An 18,980-nucleotide genomic window follows, 5' to 3' on the forward strand; every position below is an offset into this window, starting at 1 on the left:
TTCCTGACTTCAAGCTGTACTATAGAGCTACAGTAATAAAAACAGCTTGATACTGGCATAAAAACCGACATGTGGACCAATGGAATCGAATTGAAGACCCTGACATTAATCCACACACCTATGAACAAATAATTTTTGACAAAGAAGCCAAAAGTGCACAATGGAAAAAAGAAAGCATCTTCAACAAATGGTGCTGGCAAAACTGGATATCAACATGTAGAAGGCTGCAAATAGATCCATATCTATCACCGTGCACAAAACTTAAGTTCAAGTGGATCAAGGACCTCAACATAAATCCAGCTACTCTGAACCTGCTACAAGAGAAAGTAGGAAGTAGTCTTGAACACATTGGCATAGGAGACCACTTTTTAAATAGAACACCAGTAGCACAGACACTGAGAGAAACAATCAATCAATGGGACCTCTTGAAACTGAGAAGCTTTTGTAGGGCAAAGGATACGGTCAACAAAGCAAAGCAACAGCCTACAGAATGGGAAATATCTTCACCAACCCCACATCTGACAGAGGACTGATATCCAGAATATATAAGGAACTCAAGAAATTAGACATCAAAATGCCCAACAGCCCAATTAAGAAATGGGCTATAGAACTAAACAGAGAATTCTCAACAGAGGAAACTCAAATGGCTGAAAGACATTTAAGGAATTGCTCAACATCCCTAATCATTAGGGAAATGCAAATCAAAACAACTCTGAGATACCACCTTACGCCTGTCAGAATGGCTAAGATCAAAAACACTGAAGACACCTTATGCTGGAGAGGATGTGGAGCTAGGGGAACTCTCCTCCACTGCTGGTGGGAATGCAAGCTTGTACAACCACTTTGGAAATCAATATGACGCTTTCTTAGAAAATTGGGAATCCATCTCCCCCAAGATCCAGCTATACCACTCTTGGGCATATACCCAAGGAATGCTCAACCACACCACAAGAGCACTTGTTCAGCTATGTTCATATCAGCATTGTCTGTAATAGCCAGAACATGGAAACAACCTAGATGCCCCTCAACTGAAGAATGAATAAACAAAATGTGGTACATATACACAAGGGAATACTACTCAGCAGAGAAAAACAATGACATCATGAGGTTTGAAGACAAATGGATGGATCTAGAAAAAATCATCCTAAGTGAGGTATCCCAGACTCAGAAGGACAAACATGGTATGTACTCACTCATAGCAGGATACAAGATGTGGAACAAGGATGACTGGACTGCTACTCACATCACCAGGGAGGCTACCTGGAAAACAGGACCCCAAGAAAGACACAGGGATCGCCCAATGACAGAGAAATGGAATGAGATCTACATGGACAGCCTGGACATGAGTGGGGGTAGTGAAGGGCGAGGGTTGAGGGAAAGAGAGCTTGGGTGAGCGGGAGATCCCAGCTGGATCAACAACAGAGAGGGAGACCAAGGAATAGGAGACCATGGTAAATGAAGACCACATGAGAATAGGAAGAAACAAAGTGCTAGAGAGGCCCACAGAAATCCACAAAGATACCCCCACAACAGACTGCTAGCAATGGTCAAGAGACAGTCCAAACTGACCTACTCTGGTGATGGGATGGCCAAACACCCTAATTGTCGTGCTAGAAACCTCATCCAACTACTGAGGGATCTGGATGCAGAAATCCATGACTAGGCCCCAGGTGGATCTCTGGGAGTCCAATTAGCGAGAATGAGGAGGGTTTATATGAGCGAGAATTGTTGAGACCAAGGTTGGATAAAGCACAGATACAAATAGCCAAACGAATGAAAACACATGAAATATGAACCAATGGCTGAGGGGTCACCAACTGGATCAGGCCCTCTGAGTGGGTGAGACAGTTGATTGGCTTGATCTGTTTGGGAGGCACCCAGGCAGTAGCACCGGGTCCTGTGCTCATTGCATGAGTCAGCTGTTTGAAATCTGGGGCCTATGCAGGGTCCCTTGGCTCGGCCTGGGAGGAGGGGACTGTACCTACCTGGACTGAGTCCACCAGGTTGATCTCAGTCTGTGGGGAAGGCTTTGCCCTGGAGGAGATTGGAATGGGGGAAGGTGAGGAGGGCAGGAGGGGGGAGAACAAGGGAATCTGTGGCTGATATGTAGAACTGATTGTATTGCAAAATAAAAATTTAAAAATAAAATCAGTAGTCCTCCAATATACAATTGACAAACAGGCTGAGAAGGAAATCAGAGACCCTTTATAATAGCCATAAATGATATAAAATATCTTGGGGTAACTCTAAGCAAGTGAAAAACCTATATAACAAGAACTTTAAGACCCTGAAAAAAGAAATTGAAGAAGATGTCAGAAAATGGAAAGATCTCCCATGCTCATGGATAGGCAGGACTAACATAGTAAAAATGGCAATCTTACCAAAAGCAATCTACAGATTCAATGCAATCCCCATCAACACAATTCTTCACGGACTTGGAAAGAACAATACTCAACTTCATATGGAAAAACAAAAAACCCAGGATAGCCAAAAGAATCCTATACAACAACACAACCTCTGGAGGCATCACGATACCTGACCTCAAGCTCTACTATAGAGCTACAGTAATGAAAACAGCTTGGTACTGGCATAAAAACTGACATGTGGACCAATGGAATTGAATTGACGACCCTGACATTAATCAGCACACCTATGAACATGTAACGTTTAACAAAGAAGCCAAAACTGTACAATGGAAAAAAGAAAGCATCTTCAACAAATGGTGCTGGCATAACTAGATATCAATGTGTAGAAGGCTATAAATAGATCCACATCTTTCACCATGCACAAAACTTAAGTCCAAGTGGATCAAAGACTTCAACACAAATCCAGTTACTCTGAACCTGATAGAAGAGAAAGTAGAAAGTAGTCTTGAATGCATTGGCATAGGAGATCACATCCTAAATATAACACCAGTAGCACAGACACTGAGAGAAACAATTAACCAATGGGACCTCTTGAAACTAAGAAGCTTACGTAGAGCAAAGGATATGGTCAACAAGGCAAAGCGACAGCCTACAGAATGGGAAAAGGTCTTCAACAACCCCACATCTGACAGAGGGCTGATATCCAGAATATATAATGAACTCAAGAAATTAGACATCAAAATGCCTAACAGTCCAATTAAGAAATGGGCTATAGAACTAAACAGAGAATTCTCAACAGAGGAAACTCAAATGGCTGAAAGACATTTACGGAATTGCTCAACATCCCTAATCATCAAGGAAATGCAAATCAAAAACGACTGAGATACCACCTTACGCCTGTCAGAATGGATAAGATCAAAAACACTGAAAACAGCTTATGCTAGAGAGGATGTGGAGCAAAAAGTACTCTCCTCCACTGTTGGTGGGAATGCAAGCTTATACAGCCACTTTGGAAATCAATATGGAGCTTTCTCACATAATTGGGAATCAATTTCCCCCAAGATCCAGCTATACCACTCTTGGGTATATACCCAAGGAATGCTCAATCATACCACAAGGGTACATGCTCAGCTATGTTCATAGCAGCATTATTTGTAATAGCCAGAACCTGGAAACAACCTAGATGCCCTGCAACTGAAGAATGGATAAATAAAATGTGGTACATATACACAATGGAATACTACTCAGCAGAGAAAAACAATGACATCATGAGGTTTGCAGGCAAATTGATGGATCTAGGAAAAATCACCCTGAGTGAAGTAACCCAGACTCAGAAAGACAAACATGGTATGTACTCACTCATAGGAGGATACTACATGTAAAACAAAGATGACTAGACTGCTACTCACAACTCCAGGGAGGCTACCTAAAAAACAGGACCCTAAGAAAGACACATGGATTGCCTAATTACAGAGAAATGGATGAGATCTACATGAGCAACCTGGACGTGAGTGGGGGTAATGAAGGGCAAGGTTTGAGGGAAAGAGAGCTTAGGGGAATGGGAGATTGCAGCTGGATCAAGAACAGAGAGGGAGAGGAAAAAATAAGAGCCGGGCGGTAGTGGCGCACTCCTTTAATCCCAGTACTCGGGAGGCAGAGGCAGGCGGATCTTTGTGAGTTCAAGGCCAGCCTGGTCTACAGATCGAGCTCCAGGAAAGGCGCAAAGCTACACAGAGAAACCCTGTCTTGAAAAATTAAAAAAAAAAAAAGAGACCATGATAAATGAAAACCCCATCCAAATAGGAAGAAGCAAAGTGCTAGAGAGGTCCCCAGAAATCCACAAAGATACCTCCACAATAGACTACTGGCAATGGTCGAGAGAAAGCCCGAACTGACCTACTCTGGTGATAGGATGGCCAAACACCCTAATTGTCATGCTAGAAATCTCATCCAATGACTGAGGGAACCGGATGCAGAGATCCACGGCCAGGCACCTGGTGGAGCTCCAGGAGTCCAATTGGCAAGAAAGAGGAGTGTTTGTATGAGTGAGAATTGTTGAGACCAAGATTGGAAAAAGCACAGGGACAAATAGCCAAACAAATGGAAACACATGAACTATGAACCAATAGCTGAGGAACCCCCAACTGGATCAAGCCCTCTGCATAAGTGAGACAGTTGATTAGCTTGAACTGTTTGGGAGGCATCCAGGCAGTGGGACCGGGACCTGTCCTCAGTGCATGAGCTGGCTGTTTGAAAGCTGGGGCTTATGCAGGGCCACTTAGACTGGACCTGCCTGAACTGAATCTACCAGGTTGAACTCAATCCCCAGGGGAGTCTTTGGCCTGGAGATGGGAATGGGGGGTGGGCTGGGGTCAATGGGGGGCAGGAGACAGGAGTACAAGGGAATCCGTGGCTGATATGTAAAATTAAATTATAAAAAAAACCATGAAGTACAAACAATATAAAAATGATAAATCACAGTTGACTTTCTACAACCTCGGTGTTCCCTGAGAAAACTGAGCTCATCAATCTTCCTCCCAACTAATCTTTTCAACATTTATGATTTCCTAAAGTAAATTAGAAACTGGGAATTTAAAAAAAGCATGGAATGTTGCATGCTCCACCTGCACATGCACAGTTCAGGAGCTAGGCAAGGGGTCTTACATCATCAATGCACACTGGTGATTGTGTGCTACGTGTGTGGCATGGTCACGCAATCTGTGCATGTGTGGCATAGCTCCATAAGCCCACTTGTGCATGTCCACGAGAACCCTTAAAGAGCCAGACACAGACGCTCAACAACCCCCCCCCCCCCCCCGCTCCCGTTCTGTTCTCTTCTGTTCCCTCTATCTCTTTTTCCCTCTCTCTGCTCTCTGTACATGTCTCCCCCCAGGGCCTGGTTCTTCTGCCTCCCCTCCTCCTAATAAAGCTCTGAAACTGGGTTTTTGTCGTGACTTGTGACTTTTCCACATGGTAACCAGCACTGCTTATCATTTTTAAAACCATCATTGAACCTAAGCTGTCAATCCTAAAGGAATTAGTTTCAGAACAGCTAAAAATAGGGCACATAGAACCATCCAAAAGTAAACATAATACCCTCATGCATTATTGCCAAGAAATCAGGACACCTACAGCCCCCTGCAGGATCTTTGTTAATGGTCTAATGGGGTATACACAGCCAGGCCTCCCCCACACTAGTGCAATTCCTCCATCTTATTACATACCAGTGTTAAATATTAAGAGTTGCTTTTTTCAATTTTCTCTGGTGCCACAGAATTGTTACCATTTTGCCTTTACTGTGTGGGAACCTCATATGCATAACCCAGCTAAGAGGTATCAATGGACTGTTTTGCCCCAAGGAATAAAGAAGAGCCCCACTATTTGCCTCTTGAGGTGAGAAATGTTAGTTTAGCATGCTGGGAGCTGGCTAAATATATTAAGGCCAACTAAGTTTCTATATTATTCATTACAGCTAACATTTTCAAGTTAAACCAAAGAAGGGCAGAGGTTATGGCCTTTGACTCTTCATTTTTTAAAAGATTTGGCATAATATGAAAGGCTATTTGATCCCTCCTGTATGCTCACACATGCCTTAATTGGCAGGGTAGTATTGTTAATCCTTATTCCCTTAAACGTCTCCTGCAATGTATGCGACAGCAGCAGGCAGCAACTCTTCAGGTGATACTAGCTCTTAGGCATCCTTCTCACTGTCCTCCCCAGGAGATTAGGAGATTATGCACACCTGGTTATCTGAAATTCAAAAGGCTATCGCCTAGTCCCTGGACCCTGGCAGCTTTCCAGGAATGATGCTCTTCGAGGGCTGGTAGTCAATGACGGGTAGGAGCTTGTTTGACAGGCCAACCTAAGATAGGTACGGTCTGATTCCAAGTCCTCCTGAGGCAGGGTCAACAAGGCTTGAGCAAAGCACTCTGGCTCCCACTGAGCACCCACATAATAAATAGAAAAGGATGGACATGTAGGAAGATAAGGCCTATAAAAGCCAAGAGATGAACCAACCTGGAGTTTTCCTGAGGGCCTAGCAACAGGCACTGTCAGAGATCCTGATTGTGCCCAGCCAATGAGGTACGACCACAAATGTCATTGGATCTCAACGCAGCAGGGGTTCTTAGAGGGGAGTATATAAGGCTCTCTCCATTTCTGAATAAATGAGTCGGCTGTTGCCTTTTACCTGACTCCCATGTCTGTGCCATTGACTCCATGCCTTCTTATACTCTTCCCCCAAGGGACCCACTAGGACCCAGCAACAATAAACCTCTCCACTTCATCTCTCTCCAATTCCCTTTGTCTGCCAGTAACTATGATTTCCCAATTAACACTTTACAGGCAGGCCAAATTTACAATGATTTCGTCTCCACCCATGGGCCTTAACAGGGGTCATGTCTGCTGGGCAGCCTTCCTTCTAGTAATGGTGGACATCTCGTAAGCCTCATCCGTGGTACTATTTGGCCTCCCTACTAGGCCAGAAGACTCACCAGCTACCAGAATCACAGGCCACTAAGGCCAGAAGACCAGAAAGAAAACAGAAACCAAGGGAAAAAACATTCACCAACAAAGACAAACTCAGAAATTGGCACCTAAACCTATAATTACCCAAAACCCAGATGCCTAGACACCAGTGTAAGAATACAATCAACAACAGCCAGGGTAATATATCACCAGAGTTTAACTATCCTACTATAGCAAAGCCTGAATAGTCCAACACAGCTGAAGAACAAGAAAATGACCTTAAAACCAATTGTATGAAGATGATAGAGGTCCTTAAAGAGGAAATGAATACATCCCTTTAAGGAAATCCACAAGCTGCCAGCCCAGTGAGCAGAAGGGGGAAAATGGGAATGGGGTAGTAATGAGGTCATGAGCCCCACTAGCCTGGCAAGGTGATGCGAGGGCACTCAGTCTCCACCCAGGTCAACCAACTCAGCTATCATCCAGGTCCAAATGAAGTGTTTTGAGTCAGTCCACCCCAATATCCACTCCATGAATGAGATGTTGGAGCACATGAAGGAAGCTGGTCTTGCAGAACCAGAGCTATAAGATCACCATGACTCTGAGCAACAGCAGAATAACTGAGAAGGAGTCTTGGTGATGATCCAGTACTGATGTTGTATTAGAAACCAAGAGCCTTTCAACCAGACCATCAATTCATTGCAGGGAGTATCTGCATGTAAAGCCGTTTAGGTAAAAAATATACCACGTGACAAACTGTAGGGTCCGATGACACTATGGCTAATGAATATGTGGAGGAACGGATCAGTGCATTCACAGTAGAGAGGTGTGGACCAGAGACATGACAACAGCAACAGTTGTGAGAAGGCAGCAGTCAATGGAGATACAGGTCATTGCCCAGGAGGGTCAGAAGTGGTATGCAGCAGCCAGGAGCTAATGCAGACTCAGCCCCCAAACAAGCTGCCAGCCACATAATCACCTTGGCTCTGACCAGTGACAGGATGTCCAAGAAGAATGGATCATTTCGTGGTTAGGATCTCCTCAAAAGACCACCATGGTCTGTACTTTCCCAGGAATCCATATTGATATCAGTGGTTCATACTGCTACCCCAGGCCACGATGAAGCCTGAGGGACAAGTGGATATCCATGATCCATGCTGCTGCCCAGGGCTATACTTGGATTGTGGTCTTGCTGCAGCTAGGGGCTGTATTGACATCAAAGGCCTGTGCTACCACCAAAGGCCATTCAAAGGCCATTCAGTTATCCATAGTTTGTGCCACTGCCCAAGGCCATGTTGATCTCGAGTGCTGTGCTGCTGTCAAGGGCCATGTCTGGACACATGGTCCTGATGTGGCTAGAGACCATTTTGTTGCACATGGACCATGTTACCACCTAAGGCAACGAGGATGTCCAGGGTCTGTGCTGCCTGGAACCTTGTTGATGTATGAGATCCGTCTGTGGTCTGTGCTGCCATCTGAGGCTAGGTTGGTATCCATGGGACAAGCTGCCACCAGAGTCCATGTTGGTGTCCACATCCTGTTTTGCCCTGGAGGTGATGTTGATGACCTTGGTCTGTGCTGCTACTGAGGGTGTACATGATGGTGGGCATAGCCTGTGCTTCAGCAGAGGGCCATGTTGATGTGTGTGATCAGTGCTGCTGACAGAAACCAGGCAGTAGTCCTTGGCATGTGCTGATGCTGAAGACCATGTGGATATCCGTGGTGCATGCTATTGCCAGAAAACATGTAGAGGCCCAGGATCCAAGCGTTCCTGCTGACTGTGAGAGGCAAAGAAGCTACTTTTGCAATGGTACTGATGACTACACACACATAGTTGAAAAGAACAAAGAAGGTTTCTGTGACGACCCCTATTCCCACCTGACAAACCGGGGCCCGCCCCCCCCTGCCCCCCCTCCCCTGCCCCAAAAAAAGGAACAGCCTAAAAAGAAAGCCATCCAAGGTAACTTCTTAAAAACTGTGGTAAGGATGAAGTGTAGCTTTCCACAACAGATGGCTTCTGGCAGGGTGCAGTTGGAAGACTCAGTTTCTTTAGGGGGCTGGAGACTAGGAGTTTGACCATGCTCCAGTGAGTATATGGACAACACAAACTGCATAAACTGAACTTGGTATTTTCCTTTCTTTTTCTCCTTTTTTTTGAGGGGAAAAGGTATCAGGGGTAGAGGGCAGACATGAGTGGACTGGAAAGTGTGGTTTAGGTGCATGAAGTGAAATTCCCAAATAATCAGCAGACATGTGTTTTAAAAATTGTGTTTTGAACTTCAAATTAATGAAATTGAAGAGACTGTAAAGAGAAAGAAAAAAGAAAGAAAAAAAGAAATCCAGGAAAACACAAAGTTGTATGAAATCAGTAATTCCTTCAAGGAAAACACAATTGTAGGAAATGAAAAAAATCCCTCAAAGCCAAGACAAAACAAACAGGTGAAGGAAATGAATAAAACTGTTCAAGACCTGAAAATGGAAACACAAGCAATAAAGAAAACACAAACTGAGAGAATCCTGGAGATGGAAAAATCTAGGCAGGCAAACAGAACTACAGATGCAAGCATCACCAAGAGAATACATGAGATGGAGAGAAAAATCTCAGGCGCAGGAGATACAACTGAAGAAACTGATACACTGGACAAAGAAAACATTAAATCTAAAAAATTCCTGACACAAAACATCCAGGAAATCTGGGACACTATGAAAAAACAAAACCTAAGAATAATAGGAATAGAAGGAGGAAAGACTCTCAGCTCAAAAGCACAGAAAATATTTTAACAAAATCAGAAAAGACTTTCCTAACCTAAAGGACATGCCTATAAAGGTACAAGCAGCTTCCAGAACACCAAATAGATTGGACCAGAAAAGAAAATTCCCTTGCCACATAATCAAAACAATAAACATGCCACAGATGGAAACCACCCACAGGCCACCCTTGGCTGGTTGAAGACATTCATAGGTACCATTGTGATGAGCAAATGTGTGGTGGATAAATGGAAAAGAGAAGTGGAATGGTTCATGTGCTGTGGAACAGAAGAAGTGAAGGCAGTGAGGAAGGAGCAGACTAATATGGGTGGCCTACCATCATGGTTGATATCCTCGGCTGTGGTTACTACCAAATACCTAGGGTCTGGCCAGCCACCTAAGGCCATGTTTGTATCCAAGAACCATGTTGCATCTGTTCCATGCGGATCTGGGTGGCCACTTGGGGTCATGATGACTTCTGGGCCTCAGGCTGAGGTTGAGGGCCTTGTCTGGGTCCATGGTCCTACTGCAACCAGGGCCTGTTAATGTCCATGGCCCATATTGCCACCAAAGGCCACGCAGATGCCAGGTCTGGGCCGCCACCTGTGGCCACGGTGCTTTCTGAGGGCCCCGTCACTGGTGGGGTCATGTCAATTTGAGTAGCCTGCACTTCCACCCAGAGCCATGATGATGTCCAGGCCTAAGCCATGTTTGGGACTGTGGCCCTGCAGCACACAGGGTCTGTGTTGATGTCCATGGCTTCCTTTTGTCACTGAAGTCTATGCAGATTCTGGGGTAAGGTCAGCCACCTAAGTTCAAGATAGTATCTGAAGACCATGCTGCCTCTGGGGCCATAATGATCTGGGTGGCCCGTACTGCCACATGGGGCCATAGTGACATCCTGAGTAGAGCTGCAGCTGAGGGCCACGTCTGGGTCCATGGCCTTACTACAGCCAAGGACTGCGTTGATGTCCTCGGCTCCTGTTACCATGGACTATATTACTACAAAAGGCCACGCAGATGCCAAGTCTGGGCTGCCACCTGGGGCCACGTTGTCATCCAGGGACCATGTTGCCACTAGGGTCATGTTGATGTCAGTGGCCTGTACTGCCATCTGGAGCCTTGGCAACATACAAGCCCGGCTGCTGCCAGCTCTGGGTCCATGGTCCTACTATAGCCAAGTCTGTGTTGGAACTCCGTGGCCTCTATTGCTACCAAAGGTCAAACAGATGCCCAGGGTCTAGGCCACAACCTATAGGTTGTTGGTATCTGAGGGCCATGCTGATGCTGGATCCATGCTGATCTGAGTGGCCTGTGCTGCCATGTAGGGTCATGGTATCGTCTATGCCCAAGCTGTTGCTGGGGGCCATGTTGTCTGTGTCCACACAGCAGCCAAGGAGTTGATATCCATGGCACCTTTTGCTGGGGAGGGCCATGCAGATGCCCAGGATCTAGTCAGTCACCTGAGACCATGTTGGTATCTGATAGCCATGCTGTTACTGGGACCATACTAATCTGGGTAACCTGCGCTGCCACAGGGGCCATGGTAACATCTGGGTCCAAGCTACTGCAGAGGGCCATGTCTGAGTCTATGGTCCTGGTGCAGTTGGTATCTAGTGAGAAGAAAAAAAGCCAGTTGGGCTGGCAGGGCCAACAAAGCCTTGGCAGTTCGCATAAGCATACGCAATAACAACTTCCCTTAAGCCAACCTGGAGTCTCCTGCTGTGCTCGGTGACCTACGAACTTCCGATTGATGAGGCCAATGAGAAGCCAACACAGCCAAGGAAATGGCTGATAGCCAATGGAGTGCCAGGAGGGAGTATTTAGGCTTGCCCCACACCAGCAATAAAGGAGTCTGCCGATTGCTTCTCACCTGACTCCTGGTGTCTGCGTCACTGAATCCACACCTTCTCTCCCTCTCCCCAAAAAGATGTTCAGCCCGTAACAACTGGCGCACAAATGTGGGGCTGGTACCCATGCAGGCATTGGTATTGACCCCATGTTGGTCAGAGTCAATTTTTTGGTTGTTGCAATCTTTATGGGTCCCGATTTTTGCCCTTTGCCGTCGGTACTGCATCAGAAGTTCCTAGGTCTGGTGCATACCCTGTCATTCTTCCTCTGGATGTCCCCTTCCCTCCATGGTGCAGTTCGGCATCCCATGCTCGGTGATTGTTGGGTGAGTTGGCCCCTCAGTGTTTTGTGTTTTCGGTCCCTTCGGAGGTGAGCCTTGGAACCCTTCTCCCTTTCCCTTTCTTTGTTTGTTTGTCCAGTTAGGGAGGCATGTCGTTTTCCTTTCAGTTTGCCCAGTGGCTCCATGGGTAAGCGCTGACCCCACAGAAGGTGGAACCCAGGAATGGCTCCCAAACACTGATCTCTGTCCAGAGCCATGTGTGGGCTTATGGCTATAGCCTAACAAACCACAAAAATCTCACACTAAGCATAAAACATTTGGGTCCAACACATTTTCTGCTATTGTCCTCTACTGTCTGCTGTTTTCCCTCTCTTAGAAGTTGGGCAATCTCATCTCCCTGCCTCCTGAGGAAGGAAGCCCCTCCATCTTTGGATGATGAGGAAACAAACCAGTCATACCCAACAGCCCCACCCAAACCGCCTTGTGTTTCTCCATCCGCCCCTGCTCCCCTTCCGGCTTCTACCCCTCCACCACAATGTCCTTGACAGGAAATATGCCCACCCACTTGACCTATTCAGCTCCTCCCTCCACCCAACCCCTCACACATCCGATCTCAACCCTCCTGAACTGATAGAAGATACACTGAACCTGATAGAAGAGAAAGTAGGGAAAAGCCTTGAACTCACTAGGCCCAGAAGACACTTTCCTGAACAGAACACTGAGCACAGACACTGAGATCAAAAATTAATAATGGGACTTCATCAAAACTGAAAAGCTTCTGGAAGGCAAAGGACACCATCAATAGGACAAAAAGCAGACTACAGAATGGGAAAAGATCTTCACCATCCCCAATCTGACAGAGGGATTATTTCCAATACATATAGAGAACTCAAGAAACTAGACATCAAAGAACCAAATAATCCAATTAAAAAATGGGTACAGATCTAAACAGAGAATTCTTAACAGAGGAATCTCAAATAGCCGAGAAACACTTAAAAAAAAAATGTTCAACATCCTTAGCCACCAGAGAAATTCAAATCAAAACAACTCTGAGATTCCATCTTACACCTGTCAGAATGGCCAAGATTAAAAACACAAATGACTGGTTGGAGAGATGGCTCAGAAGTTAAGAGCACTGGCTGCTCACAACCATCTGTAATAAGATCTGGTGCCCTCTTCCGGCATGCAAGCATACATGCAGGCAGAACATTGTATACATAATAAATAAATCTTAATAAATAAATCTTAAAAAAAAAGAAACCCACAAATGACAGCTTATGCGGGAGAGGATGTGGAGCAAGGAAAACATTCCTCCACTGCTGGTGGGAATGAAAGCTTGTACAGCCACTTTGGAAATCAATGTGTTGGATTTTCAGAAAATTGGGACTCAATCTACCTCAAGACCCAGCTATACCACTATTGGACATATACCCAAAGGATGCTCCATCTTACCACAAGGACACTTGCTCAACTATGTTCATTGTGACTATAGCCAGAACCTGAAAACAACCTAGATGTCTCTCAAAGAATGGGTAAAGAAAATGTGGTATATTTACACAATGGAGTATTTGCTCAGCAGTAAAAAACAATGACATCAAAGAAACTTACAGGCAAATGGATGGAACTATAAAAAAAAATCATCCTGAGGTAATCTAGACCCAGAAAGACAAACGTGGTATGTACTCACAAGGGGACATTAGCTGTAAAATAAAGGACAATCATGCTACAATCCAGAGACCCAGAGAGGCTAAGTAACAAGGAGGGCTCAAGGGAGGAAGCATGGATCTCCATGGGAAGGGGAAATAGATTTTGTGGGTGGACTGGGGGTGAGTGGGGATGAGAACAGGAGGGGTCAGGGAATGGGAGGGATGGAGAGAGAATAGTGGGAGACAGCTATAATTGGGGTTCACTGGGGGTTGGGGAGTATGGGTGGGGGTTTTTGTCCCACCAGCCAGCTCCCAAATAACCACACAGAGACTTATTAATTATAAATGCTCGCCAATAGCTTAGGCTTGTTACTAACTAGCTCTTACAACTTAATTAACCCATATTTCTTATCTATGCTCTGCCATGTGGTGGTAACTTCTTTCTCACAGCATATTCATTTTGCTTCTCTCCACATCCTTTTTGTACACTGTGAAAACACATTACTCTCACTGTTAATAAAGAGCTGACTGGCCAATAGCTAAGCAGGAAAAGATGAGGCTAGAGAGTCAAACTAAAAGGACACAGGGAAGGTGTGGGAGTCCACAGAAGTTTCCTAGTGAAACCTGAGCTTGCTTTACCCAGCAAAAAGACTGACCCTGTCTCAACCAACCAAAAAAAAAAAAAAAAAAAAAAAGGATGACTGTACCACAGGCCCGGGTACCAGGGATTTGGAAGGGTCTACATTTGACTGTATCTAGCAAGAGGGAAGTCTTTTGCCTCACCCCTTGGCATTGGCCCTTTTGAATAAGGTTCTGGGCTGGTGAGATATTGATCCAGGCTCTCCCAAAGCTAGCCTGCATTTCTGTCTTTTGCCTCTTCTCGGCTAGGCCTATCTACAAGTTCCTTATACCTCTCTCCTCCTCATAGGAACCCTGGAAAAGGTAGGAGCTGGCCTCCCATAGTAAGGACAGAGTCACCAGGAGACTTGGAGAAAAGACTTTTATGCATCAATCAGGTCTAGTACAGGAAAATGCTAGACCACTGCTACAAAGAAAAAAGAAAAGAAAATCCTTCTGAAAGAATACTTAACACTACTTGAAAGTCATGGATCACCCAACTGATGGGCCCAATAGTTATCATCTTGCTCGGTTTCATATTTTGTTTCCGACTTTTCAGATTCACCAACTTCCTAATCAAGACTCTACCAACTTTCACTGGCCAGAGGTTTGCATAATTCTCATGGCAGAAATGGGTAACAACCACTGTCTGACATAGATACAACCTCTATTGGTCACCTCCACCCCTCTACTCCCAAATCATAGATCTTTGCCCTCAACTGGCAAGAAAGTCCTTCCAGAAATAACCTTATCCCCAACCCCTATGAAGACCCACCTATAAAATTCCCTGCCCTGAACCTTCTCTAGCCCAGTTCATATCCCTTCAGAATTAGGATATGCTGGGCTAAACTTAGTTTGACTTGCAGATGTTCTACTCCTCCAACCCTGGTCAAGGAACCTTCTGCTGGCTGGGAGCCTACTGGACCACCACCACCACCCTCCCAACCCACTCCCCAAGCTCTGCTGCCCGTTTTGATAAAAACCATAACCGGCCCAGAGTCAACACTGCAACTCCCCTACTGAGCACACTACTACCACTACAAGGCAAGGCTGAGGCCCTTGCTGTTCCAATAAACAGTCTCAGCCTGCTGGGATGGAGTCTGTATTTTCCCTGCCTTACTTCCCTTGAACAAGAAGCAGGCATGTACCAACCCCACCACCAGCACCCCATATAGGATATGTATTACTCCACAAGAAAATACTCTGAAGGTGGAAGCGTTCTTGGACTCACTCTGCAAACCACCTCACAGTCCAGACTGTGAAGGCAGCCATGTGTATTTGGGCAACTGGGAACCTGTAAACTTACTCCTAGATTGTAAATATCAGCATATAAGCTACCTAGAAATATGAAATTAAAGAAATCCATCAAGGAGCTAGAAATAGTAGAGATTATTCACCCAGACCAGAGCCCTTTCTACAGCTCAGTACCACCTGGGAAGCCACACACACAGTTCCCAGAGAATGACAAATTATAGCGTTAACTATGGGAGTTCCCAATCCACGCAACTGTGCCCTACACTGCTCTTTGATTGAACAACTGACAGAAGTCACAGAGTCTCTCCCTGTTGTGTGAAACTGTACTAATACGTTTTTCAGTATTGCCTTGGCTCCAGAACCTCAAGACTGATTTGCATTCACTTGGAATGTCAGATGTGGCGGACCTTCAGAGAACTCCCTAGAGTAACTTAATAGCCCTACTGCTATTGGCCCAGGACCTTGTTTTATTAGCCTGCCAATTCTCTGAAGAGAGGTTTCACTACAAAAATGACATAACGCTAACCTCTGTTTTACAGAATTAGAAAAAAGCATCTCAACAGGCAGGTGCTAGAATGAGGCTAGATCAACCCACACAAAGTACAAGGGCTAGGCACAGCTTTAAAGTCTTGGGAGTATTATGGTCCAATGAGACTGATATGACACCTGACAATGTAACTGAAAAAGTCCTACAGCAGTGATCACTCATGCTGGGGTGGGCGTTAGTGATTTGGGGAGGAAAGGAAGAGATGAAGTCCTGAGTGGGTGTTGTTGACATGGGCACAGCACATCAAGGACCCCAATGCTTCAGACCCATGGCAAAGCCTTCCTGGGTGGGGCTCAGAGGAATGGCGAAGCTTTGCTTGGTCCAAGTACCAGTGTTCATTCACCAAAGATTGACCACTGTATGTAAAAACTATTAGCCTGAGCTTCCTTCTCCAGGATGTTTACAGTCTGACACTGCTCCCCTAGGAATCCTACACTAAGATTAGCTAGGCCTGCTTCCTTCAGATGTATACAATGAACCCACCTCCTCAATTCAGATGCATAAAATCGTTTTCTAGTTGCTGCTAGTTTTGGCCTGTTCCCATCAGATCCCAGGTTTTCTGTATGTATGTCTGGGATTATCATTTCTTCATTTCCTGTGTGTCCTCGTCCCCCACAACCTTAGGTCAATTTCAGTCATTTCTGCTATTCATCCGCATTCCTGTAAGTCACCTCAATAAAGCTCATTGGGTCAAAGTCAGACTTTACTGGTACTTTCACGTCCGCCTTCTGTTAGTTCCCTATCTAGGGAGAGGAGATGTTTGTTCCCGTCTTCCCAGGTAGTGTCACACACCATAACTGGTACCCTAATGTGGATGTACAGACCAAAAAGGAGTTGTAGAGGAGTAATCCTGTTGTCCTGGCCATGGACATCAGTATGGAATCAGGAGCCTAAACAGCCTGAGTGTAGAATTATCGGGGGGGGGGGGGGGGGGGGGGGAGGTGGATTACAGATGTGATAGAAAATAAAAGAAATGACAGATTATATCACACAGTTACAATGACAAAAACAGCCTGGTTCTGGGACAACCAATCAAACAGAATTAAGACCTGGAAACAGACCAACAAAGTTATAGCCACTTAACTTATAACAAAAGTGCCTAAAACACACAATTCAAAAAGCTTATTCGTCAGGCGGTGCTGGCGCACTCCTTCAGTCCCAGCACTCAGGAGGCAGAGCCAGGCTGATCTCTGTGAGTTCGAGGATAGCCTGGTCTACAGAGTGAGATCCAAGACAGGCACCAAAACTACACAGAGAAACCCTGTCTCAAAAAAACAAAACAAAACAAACAAAAAAAGGCTTATTCAACAAATGGTGCTACCATACCTTTCATCCTATACAAAAATCAACCAGGGCTAGGCAAGGTGGTGCATGCCTTTATTCCCAGCACTTAGAAGACAAAGGCAGGCGTGTGCCTGTGAGATGAAGGCCAACCAGGTCTATAATCAATTCTAGATAAGCCTACATAGTGAAAGACCCTGTCTCCAAAAATAATGTTTGAGAAATCCACTCAAAGTAGACCAAAGACCTTAATTTAAAACCTGAAGTTGCTCTAGGAAAACATGGGGAATGCGCTTTAAGATGTTAGTGTATACAAGAACTGTCTGAACATAATTCCAACAGCACAGAAACCAGCTCGAAGAAAACTGCAAGGGCTACATGAAATTCAAGTTTCTTTGCAGCAAAAAACACAGAATGCGAGAAAAAAATCTTTACCACCTATACTCAGACAGAAGGCTAATATCTAAGATTTACAAAGAACAGAAAAAAATTAAATACCAAAAGAAGCAAAATTTCCAATCAACTAATAAGCTAATGAAATGAACAGGTAGTTCACCAAGGCAGAAACATATGGACTGCAAGTATTTAAAAAACAAAAAAACGTTCAGGAGGGCGGTGGTGGTGCACATCTTTAATCCAGTACTCGGGAGGCAGAGTCAGGTTGATTTCTGTGAGTTCGAGCCCAGCCTGTTCTACAGAGTGAGTTCCAGGACAGCCCAGGGCTACACAGAGAAGACCTGTCTAAATAAAAAAAAAAAAAAAGGAAAGAAACTGTTTGACTATCCCTAGCCATCAGGAAAATGTAAATTGAAACTACCTCAGTCAAAACGGCTATCAGGAAATCTGACAAATGGTAGACAGGGTATGAGGGAAGAGAAATCCTATTCACTGCTGATGAGAGTGCAAATGAGTTTAGCCATTATGGAAATCATGGAGAGGTTTCAAAAAATTAAAACTAGATCTACCACAGGATCCAGCTATACCATTCCTGTACCCAAAGGGCTCCATTTACTAGCAGAAAGACAACTGCACATCCATGTTTCCTGCTGCTATATTCATAGGAGCAAGGAGATGCAGCCAGTCTAGACCTACCAAGAAACAAAACAAAAATGTGATACATATACACACACACCAGAGTATCACTTAGTTGTGAAGAAAAATGAAATGAAATTTGCAATAAAAATGTTGTGAAAAGTGAAATGAAATTTCCAAGAAAAATGAGCCTATCTAAAAAGTATATTAAGTGACTCAAACTCAGACAAAAACTCCTCTATGTTTCCTCATATAGAGATCCCACCCTATAATGTATAACAAAAGCAAACAGGTATAAAGTCTTAAAAATCTAGGAAGGAAATCTGGAGAGTAGTAACTTGATAAGGACAGATGGGACAAAAGGATAAACAGGACACAGAAAAGGAAAGGAGTCTGAGCAGTAGGCCACCTGAGGAGATGGAGGGCATATTTATTCAAGTATGTCGATAATGGCGTTCACTTTTTAAAAAGCTGAACGGAGCAGCCTTGTGGTTTTGTAGACAGACACAGTAACTAGTAACTGACATGGTACGGTCATTGAGAAAATCCTGCAGTGGCCTGTGGCAATGGATAGATTCTGGGGTACTGGTGTACCTTCACACCTCACCCTCTTTCAGTTGCTCAGCGCGGCGTAACTTGACGGGGAAGCATGAAATCAGAACACAAGGGAGCTTGAGGTTTTAGATAGGGTCTTAATGTGCAACCCAGGTCAAGGCCAGCCTTAAATTCTCAATTCTCCTGCCTCAGCCTGAGTGCTAGGACTGTAAGAATGTGCCACCAAATGCTTTTAATGGTTTTGTAAAATATCGAGTTTATTCATTTTTTGACAATTTCATACATGTAAACAATCCATCTTGATGATCTGTACCCAACACCCTTTCCATCTCCCC

Source organism: Peromyscus eremicus, unplaced genomic scaffold, assembly GCF_949786415.1.
Source record: "Peromyscus eremicus unplaced genomic scaffold, PerEre_H2_v1 PerEre#2#unplaced_57, whole genome shotgun sequence".
Classification (NCBI taxonomy): Eukaryota; Metazoa; Chordata; class Mammalia; order Rodentia; family Cricetidae; genus Peromyscus; species Peromyscus eremicus.